We start from the raw sequence: 7,913 nt of genomic DNA on the forward strand, positions 1-7,913 counted from the left end.
CGGTCTTCGCCGTGAGCGACAGCCTCCGCCCGCTCCCCTGAGGCGAAGGCGGGGGTGGCGGACACTTACCGCGAGCAGAACAGGTCGGCCAGACTGGGACTCTAAGGAGGAGGAGAAAGGGAAGGAGGAAAAAGGAGGAGCACGAAAACACTGGGCGGCGGCTACTGCCACAGCAGCCGCCCCCCTCCCGCCTCTCAGCGCCGAATGAGCTGCCCAGACCGCGGTGGCGGTATATAACTACGCGCGCTGCCTCATGGGTAGACGGCAGCTCCTCCGTCTCCGGGCCCCCAGCTCCTGCCCCTTCTCCGGTCCCCGCTCCTGCTCCCTCTCCAGCCCCCACTCGTGGCCCCCGCACATCCGGGCTTCTATACTACTTTACTAAACGATTTGGAGGGTGGGCTCGTACATGCGCACAGCCTTATACAATCTGGAACGCAGCGCCACTTTGACATGCGCGGTGGGCTGCGCGGGTCGCAGGCTGCAGGCAGCGAGCCAGGGCGAGATACTGAACGCAGAGGCCCTCTCGTCCGCGATCCGGCTGTGCAACCCGGGTAGCAATTCCAAAATTCGGGCTGCCCACAGTATCTAAGCACACGAAAACGGGACTTTTAGATCCTCCCTGTGTGTAAGAGATAGAGACACCATTAAAAAAAAATACTATAGCCGACCGGTGAAGACCTAAACTTGGTGAATGAAATGAATAAAAATCAGGTTAATTTCACTGAATTTGTTTTAAACATATGGTTTTGCTTGCACGTTATTCCTGTCATATAGATGTCTATAATAGTCATTAAAATGTTAAGGGCCCTAGCTGGTTTGCTCAGTGGATAGAACGTAGGCCTGCGGACTGAAGGGTCCCTGGTGGAGTGCAGGAGGCAGCCGATCAATGAGTCTCTCTCATCACTGATGTTTCTATCTCTCTCCCCCCTCCCTTCCTCTATGAAATCAATAAAAACTATATAAAAATAAATAAAATAAAAGCCGTTGAGCAAAATATGAAAAAAAATGTTAGGGAAAAAATACATTTAGGAGAAAAACATTTGCCAAGACACTGCTTGCACAAACGTTTTCTAAGCATTGTGTTTCGAACGGTAAAGAAAATTTCCTTTCTCAATTTACCTCACAAATTCTTGTGGCAATAGTGGCCATTCTTTCAAGAGTTAACCCAGACTGAAAACCTTGCCATAATCGTTCCTTAACGCATACGCAAGTCCAGTCAGTCACTGAATCTTGCCAATTCGATTTGAGCTAGTTTCTTCTTTCTTACCCGTACTTTCGTTCGCTACTGACCCTAAAAATAAGCTTTACAAGAAAAGACAGCAAATAACAAAAATTAAAAAAACACGGAAAGTTAAAAATAGCAAAATCTTCCAGCATTTATAGAGACCATCCCCCTCCCGAGCGCGCGCGCGCGGATACACACACACACACACACACACACACAACCACACACACACACACACACACACACTTCAGGGCAGGCGGATAAGAAAGGCCAGAACTTTCTCCTTTGTTGTCACTGGGAAATTGCAAATCTACAGCCCATGATGTGGAGCTTTACCTCGGTCCCACCCTCCTAGAGACTACAAAGTCCTAACGCACTCTCTCTTCCTCTCAAGCCAGTCCAGATCTGCTTAGATCCCTTTCTTTCCCAGGAGCCCTAGATTTACCTCAGATTCTCTCAGTGTTAAGAGCGTCAAGGGCCTGCACAAAGCAACTAAAATTAGGAGGGGCGCGAGTAAAATATGCCTCAGTGGGATGACCAGAAAACATTTATAAACCAACCCAAAATTTCAATCCTATTTGTTCTAATATGTTTTTGTTGATTTCAGAGGAGAGAGAGACAAAATACCAATGATGAGAGAGAAGCATTGATCGGCTGCCTCCTCCACACCCACTACTGGGGATCGAGCCTTAAACCCAGGCATGTGCCCTGACCAGGAATCCAACCGTGACCTCCTGGTTCGCGGATCGATGCTCAACCACAGAGCCACACTGGCTGGGCTTCAATTTATTCTCTTTTTTCCATGAAAAAATATAACAGTCAAGAAGACTCGAAAACACGGGTCAGCAAATGTTCTCTCAAAAGGAAATGTACCTGAGCTCAGCGGTTAGAGTAGAGGGTTTGGGGTTCAATTTCTGTTCAAGGATATGTACCTAGGTTATAGGTTCAATCCTGGCCATGGTAGGGACGCCTGTGGAAGGCAAACAGTCTCTCTCTCTCTTCCTCCCTCTCTACCTACCTTCCACTCTCTCTAAAAATTAATGGGAAAAAAAATCCTTGGGTGAGAGTTAACAAAACAACAACAACAAAGGAAATGTACATGAAAAGCCAAATTATAATAAAAGGGATGCCTGGTGAGAATGGAATTCACACATGGGAAATTGGATGATTTTGACTACTTTATCCTTAAAACTCTTCCTCAAGTTTCCCCTGTTCTGTTTCTCATCCCATCAAAAACAAAGACATCAAGCCCAGCTGGTGTTGCTCAGTGATTGAGCATTGATTTATGAACCAGGAGGTCACAGTTCCATTCCTGGTAGGGGCACATGCCCAGGTTGCAGGTTGTGGGCTGGATCCCCAGTAGGGGGCATGCAGGAGGCAGCCAAACAATGATTCTCTCTCATCATTAGTTTCTGTCTCCCTCTCCCTTCCTCTCTGAAATAAATAAAAATAAATTTTAAAACAAAACCACAAAAAAACCTCACATGTCAAGTAGTATATCTGCTAGAGTAACCAAAGTTCCTGGGAATGTATATTTATTCTGAATGGGCCTTTTAGAGGAATTGTCCCCACAGAACACTTTAGTGAATGGAAGAAATTGAATGCAGGAAAGACAGGAGAGTTAGCTCTAGAAACACTCGGTATATAGTAATAATTAAAATCATAGCTAAAAAAATTATATAGCATTTATTGTGTACTAAGCACTGTTCTCAGTACTTTTAAATATCAATTATTTCATACAACCTTATCAGGAAAGTACTGTTTTTTATTATCTCCATACACAGATCTCACAGATATAGTAAATACTTTGTTTGCTGTCACACAACACAAGTGATAAAGGCAGGATTTGAACCCAGGTATTTTGATTCTGTAATCTTAGCCATGATAGTCTCCTATCTCTTTAAATTTTAGATCTAAATCCTATGTTAAATGAATGAATAAATGTAGAGATAGTATAAGAGACTGGGATCAAAGATTCTTGGGGACATTTAAGTTAACAAGGAATATCAAACAATGCTGCCTTCATGTAAAATAAGTGCAATAGGGTACATACTTATCAGAATGAATCTCCCATTAAGAAAAAAATCACTCCTGGCTGAGTTTGGCTCAGTGGATAGAGTGTCGGCCTACAGACTGAAGGATCCTGATTTCGATTCCCGTCAAGGGCACATGCCCAGGTTGCGCCTCCATCCCTAGTAGATGTGCAGAAGGCAGCCAATCAATGATTCTCTCCATCATTGTGGTTTCTATCTCTCCCTTCCTCTCTGAAATCAATACAAATATACAGTGGGGCCTTGACTTACAAGTTTAATTCGTTCTGAAACCAATCTTGTTAAGGAGCTCGTTAACTCAAATTACTCTATCAACTCAATGCAAAAAATGGGCCAAGAGACAGCTGGTATCTCAAAACACTCGTTAGTCGGGACACTCGTAAGTCAAGGCCCTACTGTATAAAAAAGAAAGAAAAAGTCACTCCTATTATAAATTTTGGTGGAAGTAACACATTTAGTTACCTATGTCTCTAAGATTCTGGTTAAGGCCTTTCTATGTTCCTCACATTTGTGAACCACTTTAGCACTAGAGGGCTCTTGAATAAATCTCCAAGATGATTCACCCACTGTATAATTACTAGGTAAAGTTTTCACACTCCTCTGGTAACTGTAGGCAGAGATTGACAGCCCTTCAGAGTTGAAAGTTTTAAATTTTTGTAATCAGTACTTTGCATTATGCTATATTTTAGAGAGGGGAACAAAAAATACAACCTTTTTGGTGTATGGGACAACACTCCAACCAACTGAGACACCTGGCCAGGGCACCATTGAAGATTTTGATAGAAAAATGAAGTGTGTATTTTGTGATTTACTTTCATCTCTCTAGACTCAAAATTGAAAAGAGTCTTAGGAGTTAAGACAAATGCAGGGAGACCAATTAAGATGCCTATTATGTGGCCTTAGTGTCTGCTTTCTTTCTCTGTACAAAACGTATCCAGGGTTCCTCCATGTGGTAGCACGTAGTAGTACTTCATTCCCTTTTATGGCTGTATACCAGGGGTGGGCAACCTTTTTGTGAGTGAGTGCCAAAACCAGCAAAATCTCTGACTCAAAATTCTGTGTGCCAAGCCTAATTTTTTGAGAACATGTTACGCCTCCTTGCTATCTCTTAAGGTGTACGTATGTGAAGGACCTTGAAGAAATAATAAAATTCATTCGAGCGACAAAAACACAGTATATGATGATGAAAAATACATTTATTTTTTAATGTATATATGTACACTGATAGTCCGACAGAAAACTTTATGACTCCATTTGATATTATCAGTGGGACTTTTGCTGCTGCAACACTGATGACAGAGATTTTACATGAGGTTTATCTAAGATGCACCTACACTGAATTTATCTGAAAATAAAAAAGTCGATATTAAGAAAAAGATTGTAAATGGAAGATTATAAGAGAGGGTTTCGCATGCCAGCAAAAGTTACTGGTGTGCCATGTTTGGCACATGTGCCAGGGGTTGTCCACCCCTGCTGTATACTATTTTATTTTATGGTTTTCCCTTATTTGTTTATCCATTCATTCGTTCATGGACATCTGGGTTGTTTCTACTTTTTCCCTATTAAGAATAATGCTGCTATGAACATTTATGGAAAAGTTATTGTGTGAACATGTTTTCAGTCCATTAGGTATATACTTAAGCTTAGAAAGAAACTGTTTGTCCAATCCAGGATCACCAGGTTTTACACTTATGTTTCCTTGCAAGAATTTTAGATTTTTAAGTCCTATGTGTAGATCTTTGATCTTTTTTGACTTGATTTTTGCTTATGGTATGAAGTAGGGGACAAAAATCCTTCTTTTGTATGTGGCTATCTATTTCTCCTAGAACCATTGGTTGAAAAGATAATTGTTTTTTCTCATTAAAAGGTTCTGGCACCCTCACTGTAAATCAACTGATCATAGCCTTGGCCTGTGTGGCTCGGCTGGTTGGAGCATTGTCCTATAAATCAAAAGGTGGTGGGTTTGATTTCTGGGCAGGGCATATACCCAGGTTGTGGGCTCAATCCCCAGCTGAGGCCCATGTGGGAGATAACCGATCGATGTTTTTCTCCTCTCTCTCTCTCTCTCTCTCTTTCTCTCTCTCTCTCTCTTCCTCTCTAAAATCAGTAAAAATGGTTCAATTGACCATAGATGTATTGGTTTATCTCTGTGCTCTCTTTCTATTTCGCTTTTCTATGATTCTATCCTTATGGCAGGAATACACTGTCTTGATTACTTCAGTTTTGTTGTAAGTTTTGAAATTGGGAAGGCTGCATTCTCCTACATTGTTCTTTATCAAGACAAAATTGCATTTTTTGGTGCCATATTTAAGAAATGTGAATAATCCAAAGTCAAATATTTATACATATATTTGATTCTAAGGATATTATAGTTTAGCTCTTAAAATTAGGTCTTTTATTCATTTGGAGTTAATTTTTATATATAGTAATGTTACCAGATGGGGACTGGACTGGAACAGGTCTGCCTTAAGCCAGTCTACAGTGTGTGGGTCCTTGCCTTCATGTAGGAAAGATTTCATAACACAAATCCAGATGATTTTGAGAGTACATTTATTAAAGCTGGGGACAGTGAAACAAAGGAAGGAGTTAGGGTAGAAGAAGTCACAGGAGAGAGCCTGGGGAGCTCTGCTTTGGCTTCTTAGAAATGGTACAGGAAAGAGGGGCTGCTGTTAGCTCACTTGGAAGTAACAGTCACAGTGAAAGAAGTGAGAGCTAAGGCAGGACAGCTGTTAGCTCACTGGAAAGTCGGAGAAAGGGGGGGCCTTGGAGACAGGATCAGGGGCTAAGCCCTGGAGAGCTGCTGCTTCCCATTGCTCCCTTGGTTGCAAGTCTTCTGAGGACCCTTAGAGTTTAAGGTTAGGAGGAAGTAAAAAGTTCATGCCCAAGAAAGGGCATTGCATGCTCTAGAGCAGTGGCTCTCAACCTTCTGGCCCTTTAAATACAGTTCCTCATGTTGTGACCCAACCATAAAATTATTTTCATTGCTACTTCATAACTGTAATGTTGCTACTGTTATGAATCGTAATGTAAATATCTGATATACCGGATGGTCTTAGGTGACCCCCGTGAAAGGGTCGTTCAACCGCCAAAGGGGTCGCGACCCACAGGTTGAGAACTACTGCTCTAGAGCAAGCCTGCACCAGGTCTTTGTCTTGAGGGTTTTAGTTTTTCTTGTGCAGGGTGAAAATCTTAGGGGAAGATTTTAGTAGAATATTCATTAGCTTTCCAGGTATGTTTTTAATATGCTGATGCATCAAAATGGTCATATAGGGGAGTTTGGGATTATTCTTCGGCCTGCTTTACTGTTTTACTTTTACCTTGGATCTGTCTAGCATTAGTCAGGTTTTTGTTATTTGTTCCCCTGACTTCATCTGTCCTTGGGTTTAGCTGGCACAAATGGCATTAACTGGATCTCTGCCCTCTAACTCCCTGTCCAGGGTGATTTAAGCTATGTGTTTTTTGGTTAGGGAGGAAAGGTATAAACCATTTGCTCTCAAGTGTTCTTGGTTAGGAAGATAAGGTCTTTAATTCATTAACTGGCTATAAATTGTTCAAATTGTTTGGCCTTGTTTAATTACCTTGTCTCAGTTTCCCCATTCCACTTGCCCAAGAATTTTCCTAGATTCTTATTATCCTGACTTAGTATGAGATAGGGGACAAAATCATTCTTTTGTATGTGGATATCCATTTGTCCCAGAATCATCCATTTAAAAGACTGCTTTCCCTATTGAAAGGTTGTAACACCCTTGTCAAAAACTATTTGATTATAGTTGTATGGGCTTACTTCTGGACACTCACTCTTTTCACTTGTCTATATTTCTAGCCTTATGGTAGGACCATATTCTTTTGATTACCTATAGCTTTACATGTTTTGAAATGTAGAAATAGGAGTCCTACATTTTTCTTCTTTTTCAAATTTGTTTTAGCTATTCAGGGTCCTTTGCAAGTTCATATGAATTTTATGATCAGCTCATCCATTCATGCCAAAAAAAAAAAAAAAAGCACGTGGTATTTTGGCTGGTCTTATATTCAATCCATAGGTCAATTTGGGGGAGTATTACCATCTTAACACTAACACCTTTCAGCACTAATCAACCATAATCCACTTGCTGTCTCTCTCTATTTGCTTATGTTTGACATTTTTTATAAATACTGGAGGCCCAGTGCATGGATTCATGCACCAGTGAGGTCCCTCAGCCTGACCTGTGCCCTCTCGAAATCCAAGACCTCTTGGGGGATGTTGGACTGCTGGTTTCGGTCTGATCCTTGGTCTGATCCCCGCAGGCCAGTCCGACATCCCCAGAGGGATGTAGTAGCAAGTGAAGCAGAAGGTGGCCTGGGAAGAGCCGGAGCCTCTGCTCCACTTATCTGGCCCCACTGCTTAGTAGTGTTGCTGCCCTGGTGGGAGAGGCTCCCACTGGGTCAGCTGAGAGGCGCTCCCACTGTGGGAGTGCACCGACCACCAGGGGGCAGCTCCTGCATTGAGTGTCTGCTCCCTGGTGGTCAGTGCGCATCATAGTGACCTGTTGACTGGTTGTTCAGTCATTTGGTTGCTTAGGCTTTTATATATATACTAGGGTCCCGGTGCACGAAATTTGTGCACTGGGTGTGTGTGTGGGGGGGGGGCCCTCCGCCCC

The 7,913-nt window shown here is 42.4% G+C and overlaps 1 protein-coding gene across 1 annotated transcript in view; it reads right to left on the minus strand.

Annotated features, from left to right (window-relative positions):
* Positions 1–175, minus strand: part of ZNF280C (zinc finger protein 280C) — a 51,937-nt gene extending 51,762 nt beyond the window's left edge. The window contains exon 1 of the mRNA XM_006769869.2: positions 70–175. The gene's annotated coding sequence lies outside the window, so the exon portion shown is untranslated. The remainder of the gene's footprint in view (positions 1–69) is intronic.
* Between the last annotated feature and the right edge of the window lie 7,738 nt (positions 176–7,913).

This window comes from Myotis davidii, unplaced genomic scaffold, assembly GCF_000327345.1.
Source record: "Myotis davidii unplaced genomic scaffold, ASM32734v1 scaffold900, whole genome shotgun sequence".
Lineage (NCBI taxonomy): Eukaryota > Metazoa > Chordata > Mammalia > Chiroptera > Vespertilionidae > Myotis > Myotis davidii.